The following is a 25,713-nucleotide window of genomic DNA, read 5'->3' on the forward strand; positions in this document are numbered from 1 at the left end:
CCTCTGCTCAGCACTGGTGAGACCACATCTGGAGTGCTGTGTCCAGTTCAAGTCTCCCCAGCACAAAAAAGACATGGACATACGGGAGAGAGTCCAGCAAAGGGTCACAGAGATGATGAAGGGACTGGAGCATCTGACATATCAAGGGAAAATGAGAGAACTGGGATTGTTTAGCCTGGCTCAGGGGGATCTTATCTATGTATATAAATACCTGATGGGAGGGAGTAAAGATGGAGCTAGACTTTTCTCAGTGGTATCCAGTGAAGTATCCAGGATGAGAAGAAACGGGTGCAAATCGAAACATAGGAAATTCCATCCGCACATAAAAAAAAAACTTTTTTTACTGCTAGGGTAGTCAAACACTGGACCAGAATGCCCAGAGAGGTTGTGGAGTCTCTATCTTTGGAAACATTCAAAACCTGACTGGACAAGATTCTTGGGGATATTCAAAAGCCATCTTGACATGGTCCTGTGCATGGGCCTCTAGTTGACCACGCTTTGAGCAGAGGGAGTTGTACTAGATGACCTCCAGAGGTCCCTTCCAACTATTTTGTGTTTTTTATTAACACACATGGACAGACCCTGAAAATGTTCACGATCCTGTTTTTGAAACAATACATTTTGAATTGATATGAGTTATTCTGCCAACTGTAGGAGACCAGGTTTCATGTTAGAAAACCAGATTAATGCCTTGTGTGCCTACATCCCCTGTGTAATAACCCAATCTTCTTTCCCCCTCAGACCTCTTCCCTTTTGGAATATCTTCAATTCTCCCTTACTTGCTAACTAGAGAAAGCACTGACTGTATATGATTCTGAGATAGGTTTGCTGATCAGCCATTATCTGGCCAAAACAAACAGCAGTTGAACACATGCAAAAACCTTCCATCCAGTGGGGACACTAGGTCTCCCTCTTCTACTCATCCACCAACTATCCAAAAAGGAAAGGAACTTTATGTATTGTATCAACTGAACCAAGACAGAGAAGGGATCTCTTTCCTGAATAGCAGTACAGCAAGATACAGTGATATTAATTAGAGTAACTTTGTCAAAATGCAGTAACACTAGCAAACACACACCACCACCCATAGAGGCAGCCATGACATGAATGCCTTGCTACACTATATTTGCAGCAAAGTAAAAAAAAAAAAAAAAAACCAACAAAAAAACCAACCCTATGCCTTAAGCTCCATATGCATCTTGACTGCAGGTACACAGAAAACACTGAGAAGTACAGTATTCAGCAGCAATTATTTCACCCTCAAGGCTTATCATCAACAAGCTACTTATAAGCATCTATCTCCTTCCAGACTCTGCGCATTACTTTATATCGTTTTGAAAGACAGAATCACGGAATCGTCCAGGTTGGAAGAGACCTCCAAGATCACCTAGCCCAACCTCTGACCTAACACTAACAAGTCCTCCACTAAACCATATCACTAAGCTCTACATCTAAACGTCTTTTAAAGACCTCCAGGGATGGTGACTCAACCACTTCCCTGGGCAGCCCATTCCAATGCCTAACAACCCTGTCGGTAAAGAAGTTTTTCCTAATATCCAACCTAAACCTCCCCTGGCACAACTTTAGCCCATTCCCCCTCGTCCTATCACTGGGCACGTGGGAGAACAGACCAATCCCCACCTCGCTACAGCCTCTTTTAAGGTACCTATAGAAAGCAATAAGGTCACCCCTGAGCCTCCTCTTCTCCAGGCTGAACAACCCTAGCTCCCTCAGCCGCTCCTCATAAGACTTGTTCTCCAGACCCCTCACCATAGTACATAGGCACAGTAAAATACATAAAATCCAAAAGGAAATGCATGGCACTGATAAAACTAATCTAAACAACTAAGGGACTAAATCTTTTTCTGAAGATGATATAATATGCTACAATCATTTCCCAGATTGAATTAAAGGAGAGACAACAGCATTGTACCCAGTGAAGACAAAGACAGTATTTCACAATAGTCAAAAGATGAAGATGGAATTCAAAAGAGAAGATGGGTTGTAGGAATGATCCAGTTATGACTAAGCTGTTCTTTTCCCCAGGAAGTGATAGGCATTTGAACCAGAGACAGTCAGGAAAATTGCTGTTTTGACTAATGGTCTGAGAAATTTGAATTCTCAAAGGATCACTAAAAAGTAATCACATCATTTGCACACATAAATCTTGATAGTTAATTGTTAAACACAGTAAAGGCTGAAATCCCAGGCCAAAAAAAAAAAAAAAAAGTGACCAGGAAGGTGAGGTGGTGGTGTTGCTCTTTACATGAGTGAGCAACTGGAATCTATGCAGCTCTGCATGGGGGGGGGGGGGGGGGCAAAGTGCAAGTCGAGAGCCTATAGGTGAGGATTAAAGGGCAGGCCAACAGGGGTGACATTGTGGTGGGTGTTTACTACAGGTGACTGGATCAGGAAGAGGAAGTGGATGAGGCCTTCTACAGGCAGCTGCAAGTTGCCTCATGTCCGCAGGCCCTGGTTCTTATGGGGGACTTTAACCACCCTGATGTTTGCTGGGGAGACAACACAGCTCAGAATAAACAGTCCAGGAGGTTATTGCAGAACATTGAGGATAACTTCTTGACACAGGTGGTAGGTGAGCCAACAAGGAGAGGGGCACTGCTGGACCTGGTACTAACAGAGATGGTCTAGTTGGAAACGTGAAGCTGAGGGCAGTCTCGGCTGCAATGACCACAAGATGTTGGAGTTCAAGATCTTGCGAGGAGGAAGCAGGGCAAAGTAGGACCACAGCCATGGATTTCAAGAGAGCTAACTTTGACCTCTTCAGGGACGTAACTGGAGGAATCCCCTGGGTCAGGGCCCTACAGGGAAAGGGGTCCCAGGAGAGTTGCCTAATATTCAAGCACCACTTGCTCCAAGCTCAGAATTGGTGCATCCCTCAGAGAAAGAAGTCAAGCAAGGGGGGCAGGAGATCTGCGTGGATGGGCAAGGAGCTTTTGGGAAAACTTAAACAGAAGAAGAAAGCATACATAACGTGGAAGAAGGGAAAAACCATTTGGGTGGAACATAGGAACATTATCAGAGAATGCAGGGATTCAATGAGGAAGGCCAAGGCCCGGTTAGAATTATATTCAGCAAGAGATATCAAGGATAACAAGAAGGGCTTCTTCAAATACATCAGCAGCAAAATGAAAACTAAGGAAAATGTGGGTGCACTGCTAAATGAGGTCGGTGCCTCGGTGATGGCGGATACAGACAGGGCGGAATTACTGAATGCCTTCTCTGTTTCAGTCTTCACTGCTAAGGCTAGCCCCCACGCACTACCAACCCCAGAAACAAGAGAGAATACCTGGAGAGAGGAAGACTTTCCACTGGTTGAAGAGGATTGGGTTAGAGATTATTTAGGCAAGATAGACACCCACAAATATATGAGCCCTGATGGGATGCACCCAAGGGTGCTGAGGGAGTTGGCAGATGTGATTGCTGGGCCACTTTCTATTATGTATCAGTGGTCATGGTCATCTGGAGATGTCCCGGATGACTGGAGACTTGCTAACATGACGCCAATCTATAAGAAGGGTCATAAGGAGGAACTGGGAAACTACAGGCCTGTCAGCCTGACCTCGGTGCCAGGAAAGGTGATAGAACAGGTCATCTTGAATGCAATCACACAGCATGTGCAAGACAACCAGGGGATCAGGTTCGCTCAGCATGGGTTCATGAAAGGCAAGTCCTGCCTGACCAACCTCATCGCCTTCTATGACCGGGTGACCCTTCTGGTGGATGAGGGAAAGGCTGTTGACGTAGTCTACCTAGACTTCAGCAAAGCCTTTGACATGATCTCCCACAGTAGTCTCCTGGAGAACCTGGCAGCCCGTGGCTTGGACAGGTGCACTCTTTGCTGGGTGAAAAACTGGCTGGACAGCCAGGCCCAGAGAGTGGTGAACGGAGTGAAATCCAGCTGGTGACTTGTCACGAGTGGTGTTCCCCAGGGGTCGGTGTTGGGGCCCATCCTCTTTAATGTCTTTATTGATGATCTGGACGAGGGAATTGAGCGCACCCTCAGTAAGTTTGCAGACGGCACCAAGTTGGGGGGAAGTGTCAATCTGCCGGAGGGTAGGAAGGCCCTGCAGAGGGACCTGGACAGGTTGGATCGATGGGCAGAGGCCAATGGGATGAGGTTCAACATGGATAAGTGCCGGGTCCTGCACTTTGGCCACAACAACCCCATGCAACGCTACAGGCTTGGGGCAGAGTGGCTGGAAAGCTGTGCAGAGGAAAAGGATCTGGGGTTGTTGGTCGATGTTTGCCTGAACATGAGACAGCAGTGTGTCCAGGTGGCCAAGAAGGCCAACGGCATCCTGGCTTGTATCAGGAATAGTGTAGCCAGCAGGACCAGGGAGGTGATTGTCCCCTTGTACTCTGTTCTGGTGAGGCTGCGCCTCGAGTACTGTGTTCAGTTTTGGGCTCCTCACTGCAAGAAAGACATCGAGGCCCTGGAGCATGTCCAGAGAAGGGCTACGAAGCTGGTGAAAGGTCTGGAACACAAGTCTTATGAGGAACGGCTGAAGGACCTGGGGTTGTTTAGTCTGGAGACGAGGAGGCTCGGGGGAGACCTTATTGCTCTCTACAGCTACCTGAAAGGCAGTTGTGGGGAGCTGGGGGCTGGCCTCTTCTCACAGATAACCAGCGATAAGATTAGCGGAATGGCCTCAAGTTGCGCCAGGGGAGGTTTAAGTTGAAAATTAGGAGAAATTTCTTCTCAGAAAGAGTAGTCAGACATTGGAACAGGTTGCCCAGGGAGGTGGTGGAGTCACTGTCCCTGGGGGTCTTTAAGGAAAGGTTGGACGTGGTACTTAGGGACATGGTCTAGTGGGTGTTATTGGTGGTAGCGGTATGGTTGGACCAGATGAGCTTGAAGGTCTTTTCCAACCTTAATGATTCTATGATTCTGTGATTTAGCTTACAACAGAAATTATAATATATATAAATATAGATACTACCTGTTTCAAGAGATTAAAGTCATATGACAAACTCACATGTAGATAAGCCTTTAATTTGGGTTTGCTTACATAGTTGATTTACCTTTGATTTTGTTAATATGTATCTAACTATTTAAAGCTAAAATATATGAATTATAGATAGTAAGCTACTACATTAATGCTCTTGTTAAGGAACAAATCATCCTAGTCTATTCTAATTTAATACTCTGAGCAATGTTAAAATTGAGATTTTATACATGAGCATTTGAAAAGTAAAAAGCTTTGTTTAGGTCAATACATATTATGTGCTAGCTACACACAACATTCATCAAAATGTACAATATTTTGGGTTATTAAATATGTGCGATGCAGTTAAGTCAATACCAAGATTATATTTTTGAAATGCTTAGTTCAATACATCATCTGATTTTCCCTTTTTGGCTCAGTGATGCTTCACATTTCAGCAACAGCTGGCCACAAAGATTCCCTTGAAGTACTCACAGGCTGTACATCTGTATTTAGGATAAATGGCAGGGTTTTGGTAGCAGAGAGTGCAGAACAGATCTGTCCATGCATAGGCCATGAACAGCCAGCTTAGCAACTGATGAAAGCAACCCACCACATGACAAAACTTCAACCTGAGGAGCACATGAGAACTCTGTACAAAAATTTGACAACAGGTGGTAGCAGCTAGGGGCAGGAGACATGAGGACACACATGAGGAGAAATGGGAATCATAGAATCATTAAGGTTGGAAAAGACCTCCAAGATCATCTGGTCCAACCATCCCCCTACCACCAATATTACCCACTAAACCATGTCCCTAAGTACCACATCCAACCTTTTCTTAAACACCCCCAGGGACGGTGACTCCATCACCTCCCTGGGCAACCCATTCCAATTCTTAACTACTCTTTCTGAGAAGAAATTTCTCCTGATTTCCAACTTGAACTTCCCCTGGCGCAACTTGAGGGCATTCCCTCTTGTCCTATCGCTGGTTATCTGCGAGAAGAGGCCGACCCCAGCTCCCCACAACTTCCTTTCGGGTAGTTGTAGAGAACAATGAGGTCTTCCCTGAGCCTTCTCTTCTCCAGAGTAAACAACCCCAGTTCCCTCAGCTGCTCCAATAAGATCAATAAACTGCATATTTACTACCCTGGGACAACGGCCTGCCGTGTTTTTGACCAAATGCTGTCCTTTTGGTGAACTTTTCCCATTATAATATCATAATACCATAACACACCGCCATTCCAAAAGCTATCTGCTTCTAAGGTGTAACCATGCCTCACTGAGCTTGTGCTTTAAATTTTTCTAGTCTATACCTTCAAAAGCAAAGCTAGAAAATCTCACACCAATTGTAACAAAGGCATATATGACTAGAATCACTCAAGCTCAAGATAAAAAATGGTATAAATTAGCTTAAGGGAGAGCGGATGTTAGGGAAGATACCATCACGTAAGGGAAGATAGCTTCTGACTTCTGGGAACAGTTGACCGGCTGAGCCTCTCTTCCCCTCCATTGGGATGCCTTTGGGTAAGATTTGAACACTTGGTTATGCCAAGTGCCTCCCCAGGAAACTTAGAAATCTCTATAGAGTTGCTTTATATCTTTTAACGCATTTATAGCCAGATGGTGTTACTCATACTCTTAGCATTTGCACGTGTTTTGCAGACAGTGAATTTATCACCGGCAATCCAAAGAACCTGTGTACCTGTTGCTTTAATAAATTGCACTACTCATTAATCTAGCTGTGGTAGTTCTCATTGAACGTGACCAAATTCTTTAAATGTGGCCGTGGTAGTTCATGGAATGCGACTAGACTGAGGGTGTATTACATTGTTTATACATCCGTAACTGTGATAGTTCACTACACTGAACTAATTCTTTCTCCTTTTTTGTTTAAAGGATCCTACAACCTTTTATGAAAGGTTAAATGTGACTGTTCTGAGCTGAACCTAGCACAAGTAATGCATAATTAAGTTGTACCCGTTCTTGGTCTGGTCTAATGATCTTCCTCCCAATAGGATTGTTTTGCTGAAAAAAAATCTGTCCTCTCTACATCAAATTAAGCAGAAGCTTTAGTCATCCCTAAATAGTGTAATAGCTAGTAAAAGCTATCTTTCTCTATGCATGTGCATAAGGAAGAATTTTGACATATAATGTATTTTGAGAGCAATGATGACAATGGATTTTGGATTTCACAGCTGTTGCATCTCAGTTTCTCTATTAAATGTATTCTTTAAAAATAGAAGGCCAATTTTTAAGCTAACAACCTTACAAACTTGACCATCTATAGCAAAGTTGATTTCTTATCTATTCTTTTCCACACACACCCTTCCCTCTTTCTGAATCCCTACAGCACAGAGATCAGATTATATATTGTGACACACCTATCCTGCTATAATTGTTTCAGACAATACCATCAGAGACAGCTATGCAAGACCACGTCTGAGTGACATGCAGTGGTCATCTGCTGGCATAACTGTCAGAGAACAGAACGTGTGCTCTATCTTCCATGCAAATTTTCCCAATATATAACTTTGCCATAGCCTTTTCAAGACTGTTTTCCCTGACAGGAACAGTGAAGCTTATAAAATTGTTCTGTGACATAAGTCCTTAGCTAAGCATGCAACCCTGCAAAAATGTACAGCTCAGAACAGTCACACTCAACCTTTCATAAAAGGTTGTAGAATCCTTTAAACAAAAAAAAGGAGAAAGTTAATAGTCTTAAGACTTTTTTAAAAATCTATTATCAAAATATTAAGGAAAAAAAGCCTTGCTAGTGAGGATGTACTCAAACCCTTCTTTGCTGAGGGAGCAAGTTGATCAACAGCTGTAAAAGGCATCATCTCAGAGAAACTGAAAGAGCACGTCCTTGTCAGTGTTGGCTACTCTGTAAGGGTGTTGTGGTTTAAACCATCTGGCAGCTAAGCACCACACAGCTTTTTGCTCACCCTCCCCCCCAGCTGGCTGGGGGAGAGAATTGGAAAAAAAGTGAAAGCATGTGGGTTGAGATAGAGACAGTTTATTAGGACAGAAAAGAAAGGAAAATAATGATAATAATGATCATAGTGCAAATAATAATAATGTGTACAAAACAAGCGATGCACAATGCAATTGCTCACCACCTGCTGACCAATGCCCAGCCTATCCCCGAGCAGCCGGTCCCCCCCCCCCCCAGCCAGCCCCCCCCATATTAATTGTTCAGCATGATGTCACATGGTATGGAATATCCTTTTGGCCAGTTTGGGTCAGCTGTCCTGGGTCTGTCCCCTCACAGCTCCTGATGCACCCCCAGCCTGCTCACTGGCAGGACAGTGTGAGAAGCTGAAAAGCCCTCGGCTTAGTGTAAGCGCTGCTCTGCAACAATTAAAACATCAGCGTGATATCAACATTATTCTCATCCTAAATCCAAAACATAGCACCCTACCAGCTACTAGGAGGAAAATTAACTCTCTCCTAGCCAAAACTATTTATGTCATGCTCAGGTCCTTCACTTTCCAATACATTCCAATTAATCACCACTTTTCATATATGTATATAAAATGTCCACTGAGTTTGTTTAGTCTGTGACTGACTTTGGACTCCATCTGTCACAACAATCTTTCAGGGCAGAAGAGACGGTGTGCTGTTGCGTTAAAGGTTAAAGTAACTGGGAGTGATGCCCAATTTGTTGTTATAAGTCCGTTCATGTTCAGTGTATAATATAGATAAGGTTATATATATAATAATATATAATATATAATATTATATATATGGCCCGGGGTAGCAAATACGCAGCTTATCAGTTTCGAAGTACCTTCAAGTTCCCGTTTTATCACAGAGCCTGGCCACGGTGTCTCCACTCTGCTTCACCCTCCATACAGTTCCTCTTAGAGTCAGCACAAGTTCTCCCAGTGTGGTCAACATCTAAGGTTGGAGGCCTAGGGAACTTGTATGGAATGCAGTTAAACTTCACCCTGGAAGCTTCTTCAGTGCCGCACCTTTTCTTTAAAATGTGAATATAAGTTTAATTTCTAAGTCACCTCTGGCAATTCACTCACTCGCTGTCCCTGCGGTAGAATGGGGGAGGGAATTGAAAAGAAATCTCTGCCCTCTGGCCAGTCCATGATCACTTCCAGGATTCTTGGGTGACATTTCTTTTTCAGTATGAGAAGCTGAGAAGTCCTTGACTCTGTGTAAGCACTGCTCAGCAACAACTAAAACATCTGTCTTTTATCACCTCTGTTTTTATCCTAAATCAAAAACATAGCACCATACCAGCTACTATGAAGAAAATTAACTTTATCCCAGCTAAAACCAGGACAATATCCATTCCTTCATTCCTTATTCCATACCTTTTACATCATGCTCAGGTCCCACACTATCTAATACATCCTCATTAACCACTACCCTTTGATTAATACACAGACATCGTTCCCTTAGTCTATGAGCCACCCCTGTGAAATGTCCATAAAATGTCCACTGAGTTCTTTTAGTCCATGACTTCAGTTCTATCTATTATGGTGGTCACTCAGGACAGGAAAGGCAGCAGTGTGTTGTGCGGAGTTATTGGACAGCGAAGCCAGTTTAGTTTGGGTCAATACTGCACTTGCACTGCTTCTTGTGAGGCTCATCCTTTGTCAGTTTGAGTGGTTCCTGCTATAGGATAACATGCAACTCAAATCATGGGTTAGAACAGTTTAAAGGCATATCCATTATAATCTCCACACCTTGACCTTTTGGAGCAGGTGCTAGGGTTTAACATTGCAATGAACTCCTCCCCTCACCCCTGCTCCAGCCTGGGTTTGTCCAGTGGCCACAGTCCTTTGGAGGTATATCTGCTCTGGTATGCCCTTATCAGTGAGCCACAGTCCCTTCAAAAGTCTACCTAGTGTGTCATAGACTTATCCATGGTCACAGATTCTTTGGGTTGTACATGCTCCCACGTGGTCTCATCCACAGGTCACAGTCCCTCTGACTCAAGTTCAGTCTGGAGTTCCAGTCTGTCTAGAGCAGCAGCACCAGAACAGCAGCAATGCTCTAGCCATCTGCCAGCCGAGGCACATGGCCATGCTGTTATCAAAATGCTCTAAGGCACAGCAAAGTAAGATGATAAGGAGTACAGTAAATGTCAGAAGCAAAAGTAGCCCCTAACAAACACTGCGCTCTAATATACTGTAAGGCAAGCAAGAATCATGGCAAGCACCATGGCAAGCATGGGAGCATGCCAATTAGCAGCTAAACAGCTATAAAATCTGTAAATTCGGTCTAGCACACTCCACACTCCAATCAAATCTGTTGTTATCTCCAACCCTTCAAGCTCCATGTTGGGCACGAAAAAGGACTGCTGTGGGTTAACCCCGGCAAGCAGCTAAGCACCACACAGCCGCTCCCTGCCAAAAGTAGGATGGGGGACAGAATTGGAAAGATAAAAGTGTGAGAACTCGTGTTGAGATAAAGACAGTTTACTAGGCAAAGTAAAAGCTGCACACACAAGCAAAGCAAAACAAAAAATTAATTCGCTACTTCCCATTGGCAGGCAGATGTTCAGCCATTTCCAGGAAAGCAGGGCTCATCACAAATAATGTTTTTTTGGGAAGACAAATGCCGTCACGCTGAACAACCTCCCTTTTTCTTTCCCCCAGCTTTTATTGCTGAGCATGATGTCATATGGTATGGAATATCCCTTTGGTCAGTTGGTGTCAGCTGTCCTGGCTGTGTCCCCTGTGGAATAATTGCCTGAGGTGACTTGGGAAATTAAACTAATATTCTCATTTTAAAGAAAATGTACAGCACTGAAGAAGCCTTCAGGGTGGAGTGTAGCTGCACTACCTAAACGTTCACTAGGCCTCCAACCTTAGATGCTATCGCACTAGGGGAACCTGGTGTGCTGACTCTAAGGAACAGTACGGAGCATAGAGTGGAGTGGAGACACCGTGGCTAGGCTCTGCGACAAGATGGGGACTCGATTGTTCTTGTGCACACTGAGACCGATAAGCTGCACATTTGCTACCCTGAGCCAAAGACCTGTCATGTTTTTGAAAAAATGCGGTACTCTAGTGAACTTTGCTCGTTATAATATCATTATAATACCTAAACATACCCGACTTCTTGTGCAGCCCCAGCCTCCTTGCTGGCAGGGTGGTATGATACCATCGTGACTTCTGGGATCAGCTGACAGGATGAGTCTCTCTTCCCCCCCCATTGGGACACCTCTCTTTAACCCTCTAAAAAAGGGTAGAGCTAGCACTGCGCATTAATATCTCAGAAATCAACTCAAAATGTACCACCTTTTTTGAGAACTGCCTACACTGGCTGGTTAGCATGGTTACATGGACGTTCTCTGAAACAATCTTGGCGCATGCCACGAGGTGCAACTGGGTTATTGGGAACAGGATTAGTTATATTAAATAGCATTGATGCCGAGGTCCTAATGAGTAGAATAACTGCTACTACAGACGACCTAAGGAAATTGGAACGACCAATCAGATCATCCTTATTGGCCTTAGGAGCAAGTCAATGGCTTCTATCAGACATTTTACCCCATTGGGAACAAATTGAAGAAAATGATCATCAATTAATTGTAAATGCCCTTGGAAAAACCCAAGGTAATACTTCCCTTGCCTTGAGCTGCATCCAAGCACAGTTATGGATACAGTCTGTACCAGCAGCTATTATTAGAGAGGGAGGAGGAGGAATCTTACCCACTGAAATTCAAAAATTGATTTGGGATAATGCTTCAGAATTTGAAAAGGAGTTTCAAGCATGGTGGCAATTAGTCAACTTTAAAATTATTGCCTTTATACTTACCATAAGCAATGCCAAAGTATACAACGTATATCCAACCATTGCATTAGGACTTAATCATAATGGAACTATACTTTATCCTAAGGAGCATAAAGTATGGCCCCATCAACAGGTAGGAAAGTGGCAAACAATTGATGTAAATGCATGTATTGTGCATGAACAAAAAGGCTTCATTTGTGAAAGTAACATGCTCAAAGCCCAAGACATTTGTCTTGACACTGAACAAAACATTTGCCACTTTGAGATACACCCTAATGAAACCTTTGAAACTGTACTTGTATATATTGGGAAAGGCTGTGTTTGCATGAGAACCCATTGTGATTCTATAGCCATAGATAATACTATTGTAAATACAAGTGATTCACTCCAATATTTGTGTTTGTAACTTTATACCAGAATTCTAGGACTCAGCTCCTGTCACCTCTTACCAACTTATTACATCCAATTATACTCTACTTCACAACCTGCTGCCTACTCCTATTGGAATGAACCTTACACTGGTGAAGAAATTACTGTTACGTGAAGATTTGAAGCAGTTGATGAAACAAGTTCGAGAAAATGGACAAAAGACTCTGATTACTGTCCATCATGATATAGAAGAAATACATCGAGTGATGGAAAGGGTAAAGAAGGATGAAAACCACTGCTGGTGGGACACTTTGGATGATCGCCGACTGCCACAGGAATCTCCAACAAGATGCTTCACCCTGTTGTTGTTTTGTTAATACTCACTATATTATGTTTTATACTAACAATTACTTTGTATGTTAAACTTTGGATTATGATGAAACGTTTAGTATCCCTACACGATGTAAATATACTCAATAATCCTCATCACAAGAACATAAGTTATACACCCAATACATTCCAAATGTCGTGAAGCTTGAGTGACTACAGTCACGGGGTGGATTATGTGATATAACTGCCTGAGGTGACTTGGGAAATTAAACTCATATTCACATTTTAGAGAAAATGTACAGCACTGAAGATGCTTTCAGAGTGGAGTGTAGCTGCATTACCTGAGCGGTCCCTAGGCTTCCAACCTTAGATGCTATCGCACTAGGGGAACCTGGTGTGTTGACTCTAAGGAACAGTACAGAGTGTAGAGTGGAGTGGAGACACCACGGTTAGGCTCTGTGACAAGATGGGGACTCGATTGTTCTTGTGCACACTGAGACCGATAAGCTGCACATTTGCTACCCTGAGCCAAAGACCTGTCATGTTTTTGGAAAAATGCTGTACTCTAGTGAACTTTTGCTCATTATAATATCATTATAATACCAAAACACACCTCCATCCCAAAAGCTATCCGCCTCCAAGGTGCGACCACCCCTCACTGAACACCCGCTCTGAATTTCTCGGAGCCTATACCTTTAAATGAAAGCGAGAAAACTTTGCACCAATCATATCCAAGATATGCATGACTAGAGTCACTGAAGCTCCACCTAAAAGATAGAAAATGATATAAATTGGCTTAAGAGAGAGGGGATGTTAGGGAAGATATCATTGTGACTTCTGGGATCGGATCAGTTGATGGGATGAGTTTCTCTCCCCCCCCCCCCCCCCCCCCCCCCCATTGGGATGCCATGGGGTAAGAGTTGAACACTTTGCTATACCAGGTGTCTCTGCAGAAACTTAGAAATCTCTAGAGTCTTTTTGCCTTTTAATGCATTAATAGCCAGGCTGTGTACCTGTGTACTTTTGGCATGCTAGCTTGCTTTTGCAGACAGTGAATTTATCACCGGCAATCCAAAGAACCTGTGTACCTGTTGCTTTAATAAATTGCACTAGATTGCATTGTTCCTAGCCATGATAGTTCTCACTGAATGCGACCAAACTCTTAAAGTGTGGCCGATGTAGTTCATGGAATGTGAGTAGAGTGAGGGTGTGCTACATTATTTGTGAATCCATGATCGTGATAGTTCAGTACCCTGAACCTGACCAGACTCATAACGGCTAATTGGCTACACCTCTTAATGCGACATCCCCTCCCGACTTCTTGTGCAGCCCCAGCCTCCTTGCTGGCAGAGCGGTATGAGAAACAGAAAAGTCCTTGGCTTAGTGCAAGCACTGCTCAGCAATAACTAAAACATGGGTATGTTGTCACCACTCTTTTCTTCCTAAATCCAAAATGCAGCATCATATGAGTCTGTTGAAAGAAAATTAACTCTGTCCCAGCCAAAACTATGACAGAGTGATGAGAAAGATTAGATGTACTTTGAATATATATTTTAAAAATATAGTAATTCCCCGAGCAATTGCAAGGATATTTTTTAGTGCTTTTATCACTATTATCTGGATTTAACCATCTACTTCGGACTTGATGGCAACTTTTTTGAGCTGTGTTATTTTTAGCACAATGATTAAGCACAGTATTCTAATATTATTGTAAAATATAGCTTAAGCTAACAGGCAATAAATTAATGTTGCTACACATCCAAGTATTGTGCTACACATTCAAGTATTGGCTATATACCAAGGATGTCAAATGCACCTAAGTATACATTGTTACTGTTGGGGAAAGGGTGTTAAAGTGCTAATAATAAATTGTGCTGCATTTATCTGGTAAAGAGAAAACATGTCTGATTATTTTTATACTAAGTATAATAGTATTTGTAATGTAATTTTTTCCCCTCTTATTCTACTTAATGGAACATCTAAAACAAATACTAGATTGTTTTGTTGTGCATTGGCTTTGTTTGCAAAGAAAAAGATAAGTTACAGTGAACGTTAAGAAAACTTTTTTTTTGGGGGGGAGGGGTGTTTGATGGCTTAATTAAGTGGATTTTTTGAAATTACGCCATAATCTAAATTATTACTGTGGCCAGTAAAAAAGCATTAAGCAAAGTGTTGAATCACAATTCAGAACTATATTTCACATAACTTTTTAGTGATTATTGGGGGGAGGGTTAACAAGTAACAAAAAGGAGGAAGGGGGCATTCCTCTGAGTGATGGAAGCAAACCTGGGAACACTGTCGCTTTAGGAAACAACCGGGAAATACTTGTGAACTGTCCCAAAGCAATTAGGAAGGGTTCGTCTGAAAAGATGATGTGGCCAATAGCCCAGCAGAAGTGCCTCTACACCAATGCACGCAGCATGGGAAACAAGCAGGAGAAGTTGGAAACCATGGTGCAATTAGAAAACTATGACCTGATTGCTCTCACAGAAACGTGGTGGGATGGATCACATAAATGGAACATCTGAATAGAGGGCTACAAGCTCTTCAGAAGAGACAGGCAGGGAAGGAGGGGAAGGAGTGTTGCCCTCTATGTCAGGGAATGGATTGATTGTGAAGAGATGCCTCTGAGAAACAGCCACAGACAGGTTGAGAGCTTGTGGGTGAAAGTTAAGGACCCCACCAATAAAGGACAGCTTGTGGTTGGGGTCTACTACAGGCCGCCTGATCAAGGGGATCCTGTTGATGAGGCCTTCTTGCTTCAACTACAAGAAGTGTCGCACTCACATGCTCTCATCCTGATGGGGGACTTCAACCACCCGGATGTATGCTGGAAAAGCTACACAGCAGGCTGTAAGCAATCCAGGAGACTTCTGGAGTGCGTTGATGATAACTTCCTAGTCCAGGTATTAGACAAGCCAACCAGAGGAGAAGCATTACTGGACCTGGTGCTCACCAGTGCAGAGGAACTCATTAAAGAGGTTAAGACTGGAGGTAGTCTGGGCTGCAGTGATCATTCCCTAGTTGAGTTTGTGATCTCGAGGAATACAGGCCTGGCGAAACGCAAAGTCAGCACCCTGAACTTCTCAAGAGTGAACTTCCAGCTATTTAAAGACCTAGTGGATAAAATCCCCTAGAACATTGTCCTCAGGGACAAAGGAGCTGAACCGAGTTGGCAGCTCTTTAAGGACGCTTTTCTATAGAGCACAAGAACTTTCCATCCCCCTGTGTAAGAAAATGAACAGGGAGGGCAGAAAACCAGGATGGCTGAGCAAGGGCCTGCTGGTCAGACTAAGTACCATACCCACTCAGTACCATGCTCTTTGGCCCATATGCCTGTCCTGATTTCAGTTAGGATAGAGTTAATTTTCCTCCTAGTAGCTGGTAGGGTGCTACGGTTTGGATTAGGATGAGAAGAGTGCTGGTAACATGCTGATGTTTTAATTGTTGCAGAGCAGTGCTTACACCAAGCCAAGGACTTTTCAGCTTCTCGCTCTGTCCTGCCAGCGAGCAGGCTGGGGGTGCAGCAGGAGCTGGGAGGGGACAGACCCAGGACAGCTGACCCAAACTGGCCAAAGGGGTATTCCATACCATCTGACGTCATGCTAAACAATATATAGGGGTGGCTGGCCGGGGTGGGGGGCCGGCTGCTCGGGGATAGGCTGAGCATCGGTCAGCAGGTGGTGAGCAATTGCATTGTGCATCACTTGTTTCGTACACATTATTATTAGTAGTACTATTATTATTATTATTATTATTATTATTATTTTCCTGTCTTAATAAACTGTCTTTATCTCAACCCACAGGTTTCACTTTCCCATTTCTCTCCCCCATCCCAGAGAGGGAGGGGGGAGGGTGAGCGAACGGCTGCGTGGTGTTTAGCTGCCAGCCGGGTTAAACCACAACAATGCCTATGAGGTTGATTTGGAAATAAGTCCCAGTGTCCAACTCAATTCTTTCTGGGGTGCCATGTCACCATAGGACTTGCTTTTCAAGGCCCAGGGTAGTGCTCCAGGTGGTGGCATGGGGCACAGGACATGTTTCCAGCCATCCGGTGGTTGCTTCCACCATTCCACGTGGCACTTGCCGTTGCGGGTTTGAGGTAATGTGATATAATCAGCCTGCCAGGCCTCCCTGTATTTATATTTCAGCCATCGTCCTCCATACCAAAGAGGCTTTGACCGTTTAGCTTCCTTGATTGCAGCACATGTTTCACAATCATGAATAACCTGTGCAATAGTGTGCATGGTCAGGTCCACCCCTCGATCACAAGCCCATCTGTACGTTGCATCTCTGCCTTGATGGCCTGGTGTTTTGTGGTGGTTTTACTCAGGTGGGCAGCTGAGCTCCACCACAACTGCTCTCTCACTCCCCCTTTTAGATTTAGGTCAGCTGCCCTAGTGATGTCCCCTCCCCATCTCTTGTGCACCCCCAGCCTGCTGGCTCTTGTGGTGGGGGGCAGGTAAGAGGGTGTCCTGATGCTGTGCCAGTATTGCTCAGCAACAGACAAAACACTGGTGCGATACCAATGCTGTTCTAGCTACAAGTGCAGAGCACAGCACTGTATGGGCTGCTGCAGGGAAAGTTAACTCCATCCCAGCCAGACTCAGAACAACCTCCACCCCTTATTCCATAACATTTGTGTCACAATCAGGTCCCACATGCTTTAGTATATAGGTTTTCTCATCACCACTGTTCCCTGTCCTTTAACAGATTTATAGATAGGTACTTTTCATTCTATAGGCCTCTCCCCAAAACATTCATAAGAACTTGTGGTGATTTAGGCTTCACCTACTAAAGTGGTCACTCAGGGCAGGTGGAGTAGGATTTCTGCACGCCAGCACCAGCTTAGATCAAGTTACTACTGCACTTGCTCGGCTCCTTGCAAAGTTGACATGTGATTAGTCCTGCAGTGTCTTCCTATAACACATAACTTAGATTACAGAGTACTTCTCTCCTAAGGTTAAATCTCCTTGAGGCACACACCTGATATCCCCATCCCTTTGCATCACCCACCAGGTGAACCAAGGTCCTTGGGCGAAGACAATCCCACGAGTGGGTTTGCCTTTTCCCAAGGCAGGAGCAACCCACGCTGTCTTCCCCATCCACTTCCCTACATGCACTACAGGGACTTTAGCTTCTCCCACAGTGTGTAGGGGTTTTGTTTCAGCAGGACCAGGATGGTTATTAACTAGCCAAGTGGCTTCTGCTAAATTCACATCACAGTGTTTCCGTGTCCCAGCACCCAATGCTCATAACATGGTCTTTAACAGTCCATTGTACCTCTCAACCTTCCCAGAGGCTTGTGGGTGATAGGGGATGTGATACACCCACTCAACGCCATGTCTCTTGGCCCAGGAGGTGACAAGATTGTTTCGGAAGTGACTCCCATTGTCGGACTCAATTCTCTGGTGTACCATGTCGCCACAGCACTTGCCTTTCTAAGGCCAAGATGGGTTTTCAGGTGGTGGCATGGTTTACTGGGTATGTTTCCAGTCACCCAGTAGTTGCCTCAGCCATGGTGAGTATGTTTGCCACTTTGTGGGAGTGGTCCAATATAGTCAATTTGCCAGGCCTCACCATGTCGAAATCCTACCACCACCCCCTATTCCAGGGAGATTTTACCCTCATGGCTCGCTTGATCACAGCACAGGTCTCACACTCATGGGTAACCTGTGTGATGGCCTCAATGGTCAGGTCCACCCCTCAATCACAAGCCCGCGTGTATGTGGCATCCCTCCCCAGGTGTCCTGATGTTTCATGGGCCCATTGAGCTACAAACAACTCACCCTTACGTCCCCAGTCCAGGTCCACCTGAGCCACTTCAATTTTGAAAGCTCGATCCACCTCTTCGTTATTCTGATGCCAAGCCTCTCTCCATCATATTTGAAAAGTCCTGTCAATCAGATGGAATCCCTGGTGACTGGAAAAAGGGAAACATTACTCCGGTTTTTAGAAAGGGTAGAAAGGAGGACCTGGGGAACTACAGACCGGTGAGCCTCACCTCTGTGCCTGGGAAGATCATGGAAAAGATCCTCCTGGAAGCAATGTTAAGGAACATACAAGACAAAGAGGTGATCCAGGACAGCCAGCATGGCTTTACCAAGGGCAAATCATGCCTGACCAATCTGTTAGCCTTCTATGATGTAGTGACTGCATCAGCTGACGATGGAAGATTGACTGATGTCATAGAGTATGGAGTCCTACACGACAAGTCACAGAAACTGCTGAATGAGAAGGTGAATTGAGCCAATTTGCAGAAGTGAAGGCCATCCAGCTGGCTTTAGATATTGCTGAACAAGAAAAGTTGCCAGTGCTCTATCTCTGTACTGACCATGGATGGTGGCAAATGCCCTGGGGTGTGGTTACAGCAATGGAAGTAAAGTAGCTAGCAGCGCAGAGGCAAACCCATCTGGGCGGCCACACTGTGGTAAGGTATTGCTGCCAGGGTAGAAAACCTGCTTGTAAAAGTATGTCACATGTGTGCTCACATACCCAAGAGTTGGGCTACTGAAAAACATCAAAACAACCATCAGTCAGTCGGATCAGGCTGCTAGGATTGAAGTGGCCCAAGTAGATCTGAACTGGCAACCTAAGGATGAAGTATTTATAGCTCAGTGGGCCCACAACACCACAGGCCATCAAGGCAGAGATGCTACTCTGATGGCTCATGATTGAGGGGTGGACCTCACCATGGACACTATTTCAAGGGTTATTCATGACTGTAAAACGTGCTTGCAATCAAGCAATCCAAGCAGTTAAATCCTCTTCGGTATGGAGGACAATGACTGAAATAGAAATATGGTGAGGCTTGGCAGATTGATTATATCACATTCCTGCGTACCCACCCTGGCAAGCACTGTGTGCTTACGGTGGTGAAAGCAACCACCGTATGGCTGGAAACATATCCTGTGCCCCATGCCACTGCCCAGAACACTACCCTGGGCCTTGAAAAGCAAGTCCTATGGCGACATGGCACCCCAGAAAGAACTGAGTCAGAAAATGGGACTCATTTCTGAAACAACCTCAGACACCTGAGCCAAAGAGCATGGCACTGAGTGGGTATATCACATCCCCTATCTTGCATCAGCCTCCGGGAAAATCGAATGATACAATGGACTGTTAAAGACTACACTGAAGGCAAGGGGTGCTTGCCCTTCAAACATTGGGATTCAAACATTGGGATACACATTTGGCAAAGGCCACCTAGTTAGTCACCCCTAGTTAGTTGGGGGTCTGCCAACTGAGCTGGACTTTCCCAGTCAAATCTTTTACGTAAGGTAGAAGGGGATAAAGGCCCTGTAGTGCACGTAAGAAAGATGCTGGGGAAGACAGTCTGGGCTACTCCTGCCTCAGGAAAAGGCAAACCCATCTGTGAGATCGCTTTTGCTCAAGGACCTGGATGCACTTGGTGGGTAATGCAGAAGAAGGGGGAGGTCTGATGTGTACCTCAAGGGGGTTTATTTTTGGGTGAGAATAGCCCATGAGTTGAATTGTATGATGTTAATTGCTATATAATATTATCTGTTATCACTGCTATGGCTACTGTATGCTGAAAGGGAAACAAGCTACTGGTATGTAAGGAACTTGAGTAGTTATTGTTTGACATTAGAAAAGTAAATTTAGGGAAGCCTTAGGCCACAGTATGAGCTCTGTGCAACCCAAACCTGGTATGTAGTGGTGATTGAGCACCTTACCTTTTAGTGGCATTGTGTTGGGGTCTGGGTGGCATGTGCTGGCCAAGGAAGGCACCAGATGAGAGCCTGCCCCGGGAAACAACAGTAGCCATCCTGCCCTGCAACAAGCAACTGCCAATCTGAAAGAACATAACACATATATTTCAAGAGCTGAGTGGACTATAGCTGATGAAATGAAGATTGCATGGTTACAAGAACCCAAGGAAAGTTATGATCACGTTCCCACCTTCCAGGCACCCAGCTTGAGACAAACACAGAAGTGATGGAACCAGAACCGGTTTCAACATGCAACAATCCAACACCACTCACCACATCTCCTGTCCTGAAGGACTGTTATGACATATGGAGCCCAAAGCCATGGACTAAACAAACTCAATGAATATTTTAGAGGGATGACCCGTAGACTAAGGGAATAATATCTGTGTGTATATATGAAAGGACAGGAAGGGTGGTGGTGATTAATTGGAATGTATTGCCAAGTGTGGGACCTGAGCGTGACATAGATGGTATATAATAAGGGGTATATATTGTCTTGGTTTTAGCTGGGATAGAGTTAATTTTCCTCCTAGTAGCTGGTATGGTGCTGTATTTTGGATTTAGGATGAGAATAATGCTGATAAGACACTGATGTTTTAGTTGTTGCTGAGCAGTGCTTACACAGAGTCAAGGACTTCTCAGATCCTCAAACTGCCCTGCCAATGAGAAGGCTGGGGGTGCATCAGGAGCTGGGAGGGGACAGAACTAGGACGGCTACTCCAAACTCACCAAAGGGATATTCCATAACATATAACATCATGCTGAACAATTAAAATGGGGTGGCTGGGCATCATTCAGCAGGTGATGAGAAATTGCATTGTGCATCACTTGCTTGGAATACTCTTTTATCATTATTATTGTTTCCCTATGCAAGACAAAGAGGTATTCTGAGACAGCTAGAATGGCTTCACCAAGGGTAAATTGTGCCTGACCAATATGGTGGCCTTCTACAATGGAGTGACTGCATCAGCTGACAAGGGAAGACAGACCGACGTCATCTACCTGGACTTCTGCAAGGCCATTGACACAGTCCCACATGACATCCTGATCTCCAAATTGGAGAGAGATGGATTTGATAGGTGGACCATTCAGGGGATAAGGAATTGGCTTGAAGATTGCACCCAGAGAGTGGTGGTCAATGGCTCTGTCTACGTGGAGGCTGGTGACGAGTGGTGTCCCTCGGGGGTCTGTCCTGGGACCAGTACTGTTTAATATCTTTATTAATGACATAGACAGTGGGATCAAGTGCACCCTAAGCATGTTTGCAGATGACACCAAGCTGAGTGGTGCGGTTGATACAATAGAAGAAAGGGATGCCATCCAAAGGGACCTGGACAAGCTTGAGAATTGGGTCCACGTGAACCTAATGAGGTTCAACAAGTCCAAGTGGAAGGTGCTACACCGGGGCAGGGGCAATCCTGGACATGAGTACAGACTGGGAGAAGAACTCATTGAGAACAGCCCTGCTGAGAAGGACTTGGGGGTTCTGGTGGACGAAAACCTCGACATGAGGCAACAGGGCACACTTGCAGCCCGGAAGGCCAACTGAATCCTAGACTGCATCAAAAGAGGAGTGGCCAGCAGCTCAAGGGAGGTAACTGTCCCCCTCTACTCTGCCCTGGTGAGGCCCCCACTTGGAGTACAGCATCCAGGTTTGGAGCCCCCAGCACAAGAAGAAGGATGTGGAGCTGTTAGAACAGGTCCAGAGGAGGGCCACAAAGACGATCAAGGTGCTGAAGCACCTCTCCTACGATGAAAGGCTGAGAGAGCTGGGGATGTTCAGCCTGCAGAAGAGAAAGCTTTGGGGTGACATCATTGCAGCCTTTCAGTACTTAAAGGGGGCTTATAAAAAAGATGGAGAGCGACTCTTTGCTCAGTCAGATAATGACAGGACAAGGGAGAATGGTTTTAAACTAAAAGAGGGGAGATTTAGATTAGAGGTTAGGAGGAAATTCTTTACTCAGAGGGTGGTGAGGCACTGGAACAGGTTGCCCAGAGAGGTTGTGGATGCCCCCTGCCTGGAGGTATTCAAGACCAGGTTAGATGAGGCCCTGAGCAACCTGATCTAGTGGGTGGCATCCCTGCCTATGGCAGGGGGGTTGGAACTAGATGATCTTTGAGGTCCCTTCTAACCCAAGCCCTTCTATGATATGATTCTACGATACTTTTTTGTCCTATTAAATTGTCTTTATCTCAACTCACTTTTTTTCTTTCTCTTCATTTCTCTCCCCCCTCCTACTGGGGGGGGGGGGGGGGGGGGAAGAGTGAGCAAGTGGCTGTATGGTGCTTAGGTGCCTGTTGAGTTAAATCACACCATGGCGATGGGCAGGAGATGTATGGGAGAGCAGCAGGACAGCGGAGGGTTATACTATAGAGAAGTGGGATAGCAGAAGGGTGTAATGGAAAGCGAAGGGAGAACAGAGGAACGTGATGGAGACTGGTAGCAGAGTGCAGAGATGTTACGGAGAGTGGAGGGTTCTAGTGGAGAGTGGTGGGAGAGAAAAATGGGTGTAGTGCAGCACAGCAGGAGGAGGGAGAGATGTCAAAGAAATCAACAGCAAAGGGGAGGGATGTGCTGGAGAACAGCGGGAGAGGGAAGGGTTCTATTGGAGTGTGTCAGGGAAATGCAAGAGTGTACTGCAGAGAGGAGGGAGAGCGCAGGAATGTACTGGAGAGTGGTGAGAGGACAGAGGGAAGAGATGGAGAGTGGCCAGAGAGTATAAGGACATACTGCAGAGCAGCCAGAGACCAGAGGGACATATTATAAAGTGGTGGGAGAGCAGAAGGATGTGCTATAGAGCAGCCAGAGAGCAGAGCTATGTGCCATAAAGCAGTGAGAGAGCGCAGGAATGTATCATAAAGTGGTGGGATAGTCGAGGGATGTGCCATAAACAGTTAGGAGAGCCAAGGGATGTGTCATAAAGCAGTGGGAAAACAGAGGGATGTGCCATGAAGTGGTGGGAGAGCCAAGGGATGTGAAATTAAGTGTTGGGTGAGCCAAGGGATGTGCCATAAAATGATGGGATAGTGTGAAGATATGCCATGTGATGGAACACGCAAGGGATATGCCATAAAGTTTTGGGAGAGCCTAGCAATGTGGCATAAAGTGTTGGGAGAAACGAGATATATGCCATAAAGTGGTGGGAGAGCTGATGGATGTGCATTAAAGTGGAGGGAGAGCGGAGTAAATTGCCACGAAGTGCTGGGAGAGCCAAGGAATGTGCCATAAAGCAGTGAGAGAGCCCACGGATGTGGCAGAAAGCAGTGGGAGAGCATAGGGATGTGACGTAAAGCAGTACGAGAGTTGAGGGATGTGGTATAAAGTGTTGGGAGAGGCAAGGGGTGTGCCATAAAGCAGTGGGATAGTAGAGGGTTGTTTATGCTAATAAGTTTTGGGAGAGCTGAGCTATATGCCATAAAGCAGTGGGAGAGGCAAGGGATGTGCCATGAAGTGCTGGGAGAATTGAGGGATGTGCCAGAAAGTGTGGGAGAGCCGAGTGATGTGACAGAAGGCAGTGAGAGAACCAAGTAATGTGCAATAACGTGTGGGAGTGCCAAGGGTTGTACTACAAAGTTCTGGGAGAGATGAGGGATGTTCCATAAAAGCATTGGAAAAGCGGAGGGATGTGCCATAAAGTGGAGAGACAAGGGATGTGCCACAAAGTACTGTGGGAGCCGAGGGATGTGTCATAAAGTCTTGGGAGAGCTGAGGGACATGGCAGGAAGTGCCGGGACAAGCTGAGGGACGTGGCATTTATCACTAGGAGAGCCAAGGAATGTGCCATAAGGAGGCAGGAGATTTGAGCGCTGCGTCACAATGCGGCGGGAGATCTGAGTGCTGTGTTGCAATGGGCTGAGACCAAGAGATGTGCCTCAACAAGGCAGGAGAGCTGGGGGACATGATTAAATGGGCAGAGTGAGCCAAAGGGCATGCCACAACAGGCTGAGAGAGCCGAGGGGCGCACTACAATGGGACAGGAGAGCTGAGCAGTGTGCCACAACACAGTGGGATAGCCGAGGGGCATGGCACAATGGACTGAGACACCAAGAGGCATGCCACAATGCAGTGGGAGATGCAAGGGGTGTGCCACAATGGGTTCACAGATTCACAGATTTCTCTAGGTTGGAAGAGACCTCAAGATCATCGAGTCCAACCTCCGACCTAACACTAAGTACTCCACTAAACCATATCCCTAAGCTCTACATCTAAACGTCTTTTAAAGACCTCCAGGGATGGTGACTCCACCACCTCCCTGGGCAGCCCGTTCCAATACTTAATAACCCTTTCGGTAAAGAAGTACTTCCTAACATCCAACCTAAAACTCCCCTGTCGCAACTTTAGCCCATTCCCCCTCGTCCTGTCACCAGGCACGTGGGAGAATAGACCAACCCCCACCTCTCTACAGCCTCCTTTCAGGTAACTGTAGAGAGCGATGAGGTCGCCCCTGAGCCTCCTCCTCTCCAGGCTGAACAAGCCCAGCTCCCTCAGCCGCTCCTCGTAAGACTTGTTCTCCAGACCCCTCACCAGCTTGGTCGCCCTTCTCTGGACTCGCTCGAGCACGTCCATGTCCTTCCTGTAGCGAGGGGCCCAAAACTGAACACAGTACTCGAGGTGCGGCCTCACCAGAGCCGAGTACAGGGGCACAATCACTTCCCTCGACCTGCTGGCCACACTGCTTCTTATACAGGCCAGGATGCCGTTGGCCTTCTTGGCCACCTGAGCACACTGCTGGCTCATATTCAGCCGACTATCCACCAATACTCCCAGGTCCTTCTCGGCCAGGCAGCTTTCCAGCCACTCATCTCCCAGCCTGTAGCTCTGCTTGGGGTTGTTGCAGCCCAGGTGCAGGACCCGGCACTTGGCCTTGTTGAACTTCATGCAGTTGACCCCAGCCCATCGCTCCAGCCTATCCAGATCCTCCTGCAGAGCCTTCCTGCCCTCGAGCAGATCGACACACGCACTTAGCTTGGTGTCATCTGCAAACTTACTGAGGGTGCACTGGACGCCCTCATCCAGATCATCAATAAAGATATTAAAGAGGACCGGCCCCAGTACCGAGCCCTGGGGGACTCCACTAGTGACCGGCCTCCAACCAGATTTGATTCCATTCACCACAACTCTCTGGGCCCGGCCATCCAGCCAGTTTCTAACCCAGCGAAGCGTACGCCAGTCCAAGCCCCGAGCAGCCAGTTTCTTGAGGAGAATGTTGTGGGGAACGGTGTCAAAAGCCTTACTGAGGTCAAGGTAGACCACGTCCACAGCCTTTCCCTCATCCACCAAGCGCGTCACTTGGTCATAGAAGGAGATCAGGTTCGTCAAGCAGGACCTGCCTTTCATAAACCCATGCTGACTGGGCCTGATCGCCTGCTTGCCCTGCAAGTGCCGCGTGATGACCCTCAAGATAATCTGCTCCATGAGCTTCCCCGGCACTGAGGTCAAACTGACAGGCCTATAGTTCCCCGGGTCTGCCCTGCGGCCCTTCTTATAGATAGGCGTCACATTGGCTAGCCGCCAGTCAACCGGGACCTCCCCCGATAGCCAGGACTGCCGATAAATGATGGAAAGCGGCTCA

At 45.9% G+C, this 25,713-nt stretch overlaps 1 protein-coding gene across 3 annotated transcripts in view; it reads right to left on the reverse strand.

The window, feature by feature from the left end:
• The window catches only part of LOC310888958 (zinc finger and BTB domain-containing protein 5-like), a 52,273-nt gene that overhangs the window by 7,439 nt on the left and 19,121 nt on the right, over nt 1–25,713 (reverse strand). Inside the window, exon 2 of one of the 3 annotated variants that reach the window (XM_083852628.1) lies at nt 20,105–20,223. The exons of 1 other annotated variant lie outside the window; for it this stretch is intronic. The gene's annotated coding sequence lies outside the window, so the exon portion shown is untranslated. Of the gene's footprint in view, nt 1–211; nt 1,183–20,104; nt 20,224–25,713 lie in introns of those variants that run through there. One more of the 3 variants, XM_083852629.1, reaches the window with a different exon arrangement.

The sequence above is a fragment of the Anser anser genome, assembly GCF_964211835.1.
Source record: "Anser anser genome assembly, contig: SUPER_W_unloc_8, whole genome shotgun sequence".
NCBI classification, from domain to species: domain Eukaryota; kingdom Metazoa; phylum Chordata; class Aves; order Anseriformes; family Anatidae; genus Anser; species Anser anser.